A 10,409-nucleotide genomic window follows, 5' to 3' on the forward strand; every position below is an offset into this window, starting at 1 on the left:
GCAAATAAATCAGTTCTTTATGTAAGTACCTGTACAGTTCCCATGTAAAACAGATCCCTAATTGCCCGCCTGGAGCACTGCAAGAAAATGTCAATAATATTAAACAAATAGCCAATTCGAAACGCGCATGGAAGAGGTGCCCTGACCAGGGAATGTTATAGTTTTCCTTGATTACAAGATGAAGAAGCTTCAATTTATAAGCATTCAATAAGCAGATGGGATTCAAGAAGACTGTGATAGAAGCAACATTATGGGTAAATATCATTTTTATATATTTGTTGTTCATAAGTACTGTAAGAGTTAAACCCACCCATTCTTTATCATTGCCTAGCTATATTACCACTAAAATAAAGATACAACACATAGGAGTTGGAGAGAAAACCAAGAAGGTAGCGTTTATTAATTTAACAATTAACGGCATGAACTAAACTTTTTCCAAATGGAAAATATAAGGAGGGCAGTGCAGGAGCTATAAATCCATGCACCAGCAGGTCCGGGCCCCAAAAAGTAGCACAGGAACAGGCTTGTGGGGAGAGGCGTAACAGGCTCCGACCTGCTGCATCATGCACCTCCCATTAGCACAAACCCTGGATGAAAAATCAAACTCCACCCCAGTAGGGATTAGGTAGTGCTAGCTGTACCTCATGCAACTACCTGGAGGAGCCAAGAAACCTAAGGCCATGGAGTTACAAAGAAAGGGCTAACATGATTGTCCATGACCCTACCACCAGTAATTATGTCAAACCTAGAGAAGACGGTTATCGCCACACTTACCTGACAACATAAACAGAAATATTACAACTTCTGGCAGGGACAGGAGGGAAAGCCAGAAACCAGCAAGAAAACAAGGCAGGAGAAAATGGATGCCAGGATTATATAAGGTGAGAAGGGGCCATCCCCCTAACCTGCAACAATGTATCTATCTGAACTAGCTAGACCATGCCTTACAAAGTGTCTTAACCCTTAAGGCATTTTAGTTAAAGACATTACACATTTATTAGCATTGTAATAGCTGTAACAAATCTATCTTCTTGATCTATTGATTTCTTCATAGCAAAAATAAAACTAGCATTATATCTAATTACAAAATAAACAAATTCTAAGAGCATGTTACGTATTGTAATTATGAATATTAATAATTAATATCAGTATAAAACTATTTTCAGCGATATCTACAATTTATATAGCAGAACTTTGTCAATACACTTCAGTAAGATATTAAATCTCTGTGGTGTACTCCAAAATATCACTACTGAGATATCTATAAATGTGACAACAACATTATTATTAAAAATTAATATTTAATCCTTTGTTCTGATCAGTTATCTTTATAAACACTATGACTATATTTATGTAGTAAAATAGATATCGCTTATGAACCAATTATATGTCTATGCTGTCACAATATTCTTTACAAAGAAACCAAAAATATATCTCTATAAGTTAACCTTGATTCTAAATGAATTGCTTATTAAATAACACACATTACCATTAAACTTATAAGACAATTTGCAAATATCCAGCAACACTTTCTCCAATACCAAAATATGGATTACTAGATTACAATGCTCAATTACTAACCACCAGAGAGATTGTATATTATTAATGCAACAGCCAATTTATATGCCAATTAATCTGACCTGAAACAACCTCTTATTTAGCCACAATAAAACAAATTCTAACATATATATATAATAGCTGCAATTAACTTATGACATTAAAATACAAAAAATATTTCTAAATATTAATATTTAACACATGTATACTTACTACCCTTGGTCTAATATTAAATATAAGAATAAATTACCTTGTAACTCACAGCTGTAGTTTAACTATGCTATAAAGAATTTATTTGCTAAAATCTATTAAAATATAAAATAACCGACTTCCGGCGAGCGGCTCCTCAAGATGGCCGCTGCTTCACATTACTCTGTGAGTGACAACAGCTATTAAAATAATTGTGGCCGAATCATAAGCCATCCAGACCTCCCTTGGCAATAAATGTGCCTGGGAAACTTCCAGGATCAGGAAGCTCCAACTCCTGGCCGCCGAGAAGGCATAGAAAGAAACGGCTTTTTTGCGTGCTTACTCGGATAACAAGCAAGATTGAGCGCACTATTTCATACCTCATGGAGGTCTCTACACCTGTGTTCGATTCCCTGGCAGCTACTATGGAGGAGCTTCTTCAAGAGACGCGTGCACTACTTACGATTGATCATCCAAAAACTTCCCCTGCCGGTTTGCTAATGCCTATGCAGATCTCATCAGTCGAGATGTATACGGAGGGGGCCTCTCTGACATCGGCCATTTTGGATTACGGCATGGTAACGCCAGCAACGGATCAATGTCCTATTACTGCCCTAACACAGACAGGCTGCCGGGTCACACTGAAAGCCTGGACACATGGCGTGAGCAGAGTGAGACACCCTGCTCATGCTTCTGAAGAGACTGATCATGCATCTAGAGCCTTATCACGCAGTATGGAATCTGAGGACTCCGCAAGCTCCGTCACACATCCTCCCAGGCTTTTCACTTATATAGCCATCATCTCATTGTGTCCTAATACTACAGCTGAACACCACTTCAGAAATGAAGCCAGATACGGACTATCAGCTGGCTTTGACCCACCGAAAACAGGAGTGGGATGATGGTGTGTAGCAGGAGGGTCACATTGCTCAGATTGGTGCACCTTTATCTGTAAAATATGGTACTCTCAATTCTAGTTTGTATGTACATAGTCAAACAGTTTATACAGTTTTTTGTTTTTGTTTAACCTCAATATATGCTGACTCTATAGCAATCTGGCATTAGGAACTTCCTCAGTAACTGCCGCAGACACTTGGTCTGCTCTGTTGCTCGCATGCAGTTAACAACTATGGAAATACAAATCGAAAGGGCAACCTTAGATCTTTACTGCAATGTCTTAGCTCACAATGGATCATCCTACACATAATGCGGTCTTCCTTAAATCAGCAGTAGCCACTTTGAATGTCAGACTTTTCAGCTGGCCGGATCTGACTTTTTCATAGGATGCTTTTGCAGACTGGTTAGTATGTGGCAGTGTCTCAATTTGTTAGACCTAAGCATTTGTCTGCGTTATGATCAAGCAAGAGACTCAGCTCATTAGAAAGTTTGCAGTTATTCTCTCACTACTATACAATATAGTGTAGGCACGTGACACTTGAAACAGAATATTACAATAAAATAAGAGTTGAGGCAGCACTATCAACTGTAATGAGGTTTATATTTTAATCCCATACCAAATTGGAAGGGCCTTACTGTTCTATCCTGATGTACAAGGGAAGGTTTTAGATCAACTGTCACTATCCTGCTTAACCGTGATTGTATTCACTTATGATCTTACTTAAGATGCCCTTGTCCTGTCATTTATTATTCATAGTAATACTCCTACAATTCCTACGTTATTTTCTACTTGATGCTTTGAATTTATTCTAGATGTTTAATTGAATGGATTTTGTTTGTACTAATGCTATATTGCACCATAATCAGATTGACCTAGTACTCAGGATAGATTAGGTTCATAGGTACCAGATTTGGCAATGATGGGCCGACTCACACTTTTATCACTACCATAAAATAATATCCTAACAAGCATAGTCAGTTCCACTATGCGTCACTTTTAGAATCCTTACAATACCTCACTAAATCTGTATCTTGCGAGATATATCTCTATTGTACCATAAGACATTGCCATTGTGTTGGGTTAGTCGCTATTTTCTGTAGAGTTATTATAATCCAAAATAAAGATAACCCCACTACTCCAATAACAGAGCAGACCAAAGACATTCTCTCTAATATCCCTATACACAATCGACCATGCTAAAGCAGGGCAATACTCACTGGGCTATCAGACATATATCTGTCCCTAGTTAATAGACTCCAACTTGGTGTATAGAGGTTTAGTACCTATTTTGTTTTGTCTTGTTATGTTTTGTTTGGTTTAACCTAAAAAAATGGGAGGGTTCGGGGGACAGTCCATGAGAAAGCTTTGGTATGTCTGTGCAATTAACATGTAATTCACATGCAATTAATGCACCATTATGTAACCTTCTTTCACATCTTATTAAGCACCTATTTTGAAATGCTATCTCTGATGCATATATAAGTATGTCATGGGATAATATGCTATTGGAAAGGTGTCTTTGAAATGAATGCCTTCTATTTTCATGTCTGTGGCGGCAAATGCTCTTTGACAATGTCTATTTGAAGCTCCTCTACTAACTCTTTGAATAGCACTGATTGCATTGTTTGTATTCACTTGTGGGCTGTAAACCTGAACTTTTCTTAATAAAAAGAAGTTAAAAAAAAATATATATATATATATATATATATATATATATATATATATATATATATATATATATATATATATAAAATAACCATTGATACATTACCAAATAAATTAATTTGAAAGATTCAGCTTTTTCAGATAAATCCTTTTCACTGTCATGTAAGAGAGGATGCACATGTGTGGAAATAATGTTAGGCCCAATTTTTTGTCTTATAAAAACTTTGTGTATTTCCAAAGGCAGCAGTTTAAGTCAGTAAGTCAAAGTCAGCCAGCATTAGCCCCTTATTTCCTGTGCCAAGGTTTTTTTTATCTCTCTGATAAAACTCACCTCTTTTTCTAATCATTGGTGAAATTTTGTTAACGCCCTCAACCAAAGCTTGTCCCTCATAGGCCCTTCGAAGCTGAACATTTCATTGGCTTGCTGGGAATGTATGGGTTTTTTTTTATAGCCAGCCCTTTTGGCTGTAATTCTCTTTCAAACCATTGGGGGCGACAGACAATAGAAATATAGTTTCATTATCAGATACTGCTAACAGTTTAATATATATATTTTAAAGTGTTCATTAAAATACACTTATAATTTCCAGCATCAGCAAACAAATATGTCCAATATGTATGGGACCATTTAATACGATTTAATCTGAGATTTTTCATACTAAACATGAGGTACTTTGATATTCTATATTATTAAAAAAAATGCATTTAACAATACATCTTTATGAAGGGACTTAAAAGGATAACAATACTTTCAGCATGGATCCAACTATTTTCTCAGTTTACAATTGTCATCTTTTCCAGTTATTATTTTGATCTCATAATTCCCTATATCTCATATCCCTCCCATAGTACGAGCAGACATGTGCACCCCTAGGCTCCACGGCTCTGTGCCAAATGAGTTAGTCCTTTTCTCTGTGGATTTTCAAATATTTTTACCTTCCCAAATCAGGCTCATATGCTCATGTAAGGCTAGTTTCCCAGTCTTAAGGTAGTGATACCTCTCCAGACTAAGCAGATCCCTGACCCCATGTTTCCACTCATTTAAGCTCGGGACATTTACTGATTTCCAATATTTTGGTATTAGGCTCTTTGCGCAGTTCAGCATCAGTAGGAAGAGCCTATGTTTTGCTTCTTCCACGATCTTAGGGAGAGCATGGTATATCAAGTATTGCGGATTCGGGGGTAAAATCACCCCGAGAAGCCGGCTGCTCTCCATAAATACTCTTTCCCAGAATTCCCGTATCCGTGGGCATGTCCACCAAATATGTAGGTTGGATCCCATCTCTCCACAACCTCTCCAACACTCACCACTTGTCTGCGGGTAGATCTTATGCAGCCTTTGTGGGGTCAAAAACTACCGGCTCAAGAATTTAAAGTGCATCTCTTGCAGTCTCATAGAAACTGAAGCTTTCTTTGCTTTATTAAAGACCTGTAACCAATCTTTGGAGGTAATATTTAAGTCAAGATCCACTTGCCATGCCTCTATATAGGAGGGCAGTGTCTCGTCATTACTTGTCAGCAATAGCTTATACAGGCGGGAGATCAAATGACCAGGCATCTGGGTCATTGTGCATATGCATTCAAAGGGAGTCTTCTCTCTTGTGAGGGAAGCCACCTCTCTATGTCCGTTAATATAATGATGGAACTGTGCCAGGAGAAGAAGAGCCACTGATCCCACTTCATTAAATTCTCTTGAGTCTGGATCTTGCCTTCATGAAAGGCATTGAGCACGGCAGCTTCCGCTAAGGTATAGGTGTGTCTCAGGGATTGTACTCTGTTTACTAAGGCATTGTCTGGATTTTCAAAAACCGGTGTTACCGGTGATGTTTTAGAAGAAATACCTTTGTCTTGTTTGACCCAGGAGTCCCACTCGCAAAAGACATCGTTTAGTAGAGGGTACTGTTGAATCAGTGAGGACCGATTCTCAGCCAATATCCATGCAAGCGCGCCTACGTTACCTCTCTGCAGGATATCCCGGTCTAAGGCGACCCATGCTTTGTCCGCTTTGTTATGACACCAGTGGACTAATCGTTGGGTGTTTATTGCTTTGAAATACATTTTTAATAGGGGGACTCCTGCTCCTCCCCTGTCTCTGGGCAAGTGCATTGTTTTCTTCCTAATTCTTGGCCTTACGCCATTCCAGATGTATGCCTCCATTTCTGATTGGATCTGATGGATAAGGGGTACAGCTGACCAGAGTGGAAGTGCTTGCATGACATAGAGAACCCTAGGCAAGACATTCATTTTGACCGCATGGATTCGACCCATCCATGAGATAGATTTGTTTTTCCATTTGGCCATATCCTCTGTCACTGCGTCTCTGATTAGCTTATAATTCATATCAACTATGTCAGTAACGACCGGGGTCAGGAATATCCCGAAACTCTTAACATCTATAGAAAAAATATCAAATAAGTTAAAGAAGAGTAAGCTCAAGTCCTGCTTCCTAAAACAGTAAGGGAAATAAGATAAGAGCTTCACACCTAAATATCTTTGGGTTTGTACGGTGTTTATTATTATTATTATTATTATCAGGTATTTGTAGAGCGCCAACAGATTCCGCAGCGCTGTAAACATAGTCGGTGTACAGGATAGCTTTTGTAGGGGTCAAGTGGGTAGAGGGCCCTGCCGAGAGTTTCACTGTTGAAGTCGGCTGTTATGAAGCGATCTGTAAACAGCTGGGCCCATAGGCTTACATTCTAAGGGGTTCAAGGGGAAAGCAATGGAGTTGGGAAAGGTTAGTGTTGTTTGTATGCATCCCTGAATAGTATTTTTAGTATTTATTTAGTATTTTTAGAGTTTTTAGGGAGTGCTTGAAGCTCTTAAAACTAGGGGAGAGTCTTATGGAGCGAGGCAGGGAATTCCACAAGATGGGGGCCAGTCTGGAGAAGTCCTGTAAACGGGAATGTGAGGAAGTAACAAGAGAGGAGGAGATCCTGAGCTGATCGAAGGGAACGGGAGGGAGAGTATCTAGAGACAAGTTCTGAGATGTAGGGGGGAGCAGTGCAGTTGAGAGCTTTATATGTCAGGCTGAGGATTTTATGTTAAATCCTAGAGGCAAGAGGAAGCCAGTGAAGGGATTGGCAGAGAGGTGCAGCAGATGAAGAGCGACGAATAAGGAAGATGAGCCTGGCAGAGACATTTATAATGGATTGTAAAGGAGCTATGCGGTAGCTAGGTAGACCAGAGAGGACGGAGTTGCAGTAGTCGAGGCGGGAAAGGATGAGAGAGTGGATTCAAATCTTGGTTGTATCTTGTGTAAGGAAATGTCTAATTTTAGCAATGTTTTTAAGGTGGAAGCGGCAGGCTTTAGCCAAGGACTGAATGTGAGGAGTGAAGGAAAGATCTGAGTCAAGTGTGACCCCAAGACATTGGGCGTGTGGGGTAGGGGTAATGATGGAGTTATCAACAGTTATAGAAATTTTGGGGATGGAGACATTGGAAGAAGGGGAAAAAATAAGGAGTTCAGTTTTGGAGAGATTTAGCTTAAGGTAGTGAGAGGACATCCAAGATGAGATGTGAGAAAGACAGTTAATGACACGGGTTAGTAAGGAAGGAGGTAGGTCTGGTGCAGAGAGGTAGATTTGGGTGTCATCAGCTTACAAATGGTATTGAAACCCATGGGACTTTATTAAGGAACCTAGTGACGACGTGTAGATTGAAAAGGGGACCAAGGACAGAGCCTTGAGGTACCCCAACAGAAAGTGGTAACGGGGCAGAGGATGCTCCGGAGAAGGCTATACTAAATGTACGGTTAGTGAGATAGGAAGAGAACCACGAGAGAGCTGTGTCACAGATGCCGAAGGATTGGAGGGTTTGGAGCAGAAGAGGGTGGTCAACAGTGCCAAAGGCTGCAGACAGGTCAAGGAGGATAATCAGAGGGAAGTGGCCTTTGGATTTTGCTGTAAGTAGGTCATTGGTAACCTTGACAATTGCTGTCTCTGTAGAGTTTAGAGGGAAGAGGGATTTTTAGACAGTTCTCTTTAGTGATGTACTGTTTGTGAAATGTTTTTTAACTATTAAATTTCGATACTGATTGATATTTACAAAACAGTGCTGTGTTCCCTTACTGTTTTAGGAAGCAGGACTTGAGATTCCTATTCTTTTTCTTATTTGATATTTTTTTCTATAGCATTTTCAATGTCCAAATACTTATGGAGCTAACTATATTATATCTCTGAGGGGGTGTACGACAAGCAAAAATGTGGACTGCCATTTGGGAGATTATTTGTCCTCTCAATGCCTACCTATGCCTATATTTTGTTCAGACACGGTTCCCTTCAGGGTCAAAATTACTGTTCCCAATGATTATTTGTTTTTAGTGTTAAGGGGAACTGAGTTAGTGATAGAGAACATCTTGGCTTTTATCAGCTGTAATAAAATTAACTTGTAGAGTTCACCTTACACAAGAGCAGGATATACATTGACTGTCTAGACCTGGGGATATCCTGACATTATTATCAGGCGTCAATTTTGATAAAAGTATAGGCCATATAGGAACTCAGATCTGAAACACTATGTCAAAATGGTAGACAACTGACGCAGTGACTTAGGGCCTGATATTGAAAACCTTGCCGGCATGGAGAGAAATCATGCAAAATCTTTGGGGGGTTTTTTAGACCTTATATTGTAATGTAGGTGTTTCTCCTTCACATGCAAAGCCCTGTATAGTTAGATAATTAAAATTTGTGTTTCTAACATTTTTTAGGGACATCTCCATACATCTCTTTGATCATCTCATCTGAGCAGCTTTTTAACATTAGGCCCTTAAAGAGAAGTGTCTTATTCATGACAAATGAAGAGTGAAGTAAGAGATAGCAAAGTCAGGCAGAAGCCTTTGACTAAGGATGTGAAAATCAAGAAGTATTTGATTAACAGATCCACCTTTGTCACGGACTACATCCCTCAATATGGATCAGTTGATGATATAACCTGCTAGTGTCATCTCATTTCATTGGTAGATCATCAGTTGATGATACAACCTGCTAGTGTCATCTAATTTCATTGATAGATGATCAGTTGATGATATAACCTGCTAGTGTCATCTCATTTCATTGGTAGATGATCAGTTGATGATATAACCTGCTAGTGTCATCTCATTTCATTGGTAGATGATTAGTTGAATAATATTGTTAAAAAAACTGCACTCAAACATTCATCATAAATATCAAAGAGCTGCATTTAGACACACTAAAAAATTGTTTTGATAGGAAAAACATTAATGTTATTTAAAGTAATATTGAAACTAATACAGCTGCATAAATTATATACATCTTACAAATTATTACTAGCTTATAAAAAAAACTTCCACTGGTGTTTGATAGTGTGGGACTCTGCAAGCCTGAGATGAAAATGTGTTTATTCAATACACAAACCTGCAATTTAAAATAATAATAAATAAATAAAGTATAAGTAACACATTTTGAAATGTTCTCCTTGGGAGGAAACAAAGAACATAACTGACTACTATGTCCAATGAATGATGGTTATCATTTGTAAAGCATTGATTAGAAGTTTACAGAAAATATTATACAACCATAATAAATGCTTTGAGTGTTACCCAACTCAGGGACAGATTACAGTTGCATGCAAGCAACATCGGGTTATTGCGGCAGTTTGCATGCGTCGAATGTAGAGAGCATATTTACATGTTTTGAAAGTAAACACGTTCACTTGAGATAAATTGAATTTAAAGGGACACTGAACCCAATTTTTTTTATATAATTCAGAAAGAGCATGCAATTTTAAGCAACTTTCTAATTTACTCCTATTATCATTTTTTCTTCGTTCTCTTGCTATCATTATTTGCATTATTTGAAAAAGAAGGCATCTAAGCTTTTTTTTGGTTTCAGTACTCTGGACAGCACTTTTTTATTGGTGGATGAATTTACCCACCAATCAGCAAGGACAACCCAGGTTGTTCACCCAAAATGGGCCGGCATCTAAACTTACATTCTTGCATTTCAAATAAAGATACCAAGAGAATGAAGAAAATTTGATAATAGGAGTAAATTCAAAATTTGCTTAAAATTTCATGCTCAATCTGAATCACGAAATTAAATTTTTGGGTACAGTGTCCCTTTAAGACACCCCAGCTATG

Source organism: Bombina bombina, chromosome 1, assembly GCF_027579735.1.
Source record: "Bombina bombina isolate aBomBom1 chromosome 1, aBomBom1.pri, whole genome shotgun sequence".
Taxonomy (NCBI): domain Eukaryota; kingdom Metazoa; phylum Chordata; class Amphibia; order Anura; family Bombinatoridae; genus Bombina; species Bombina bombina.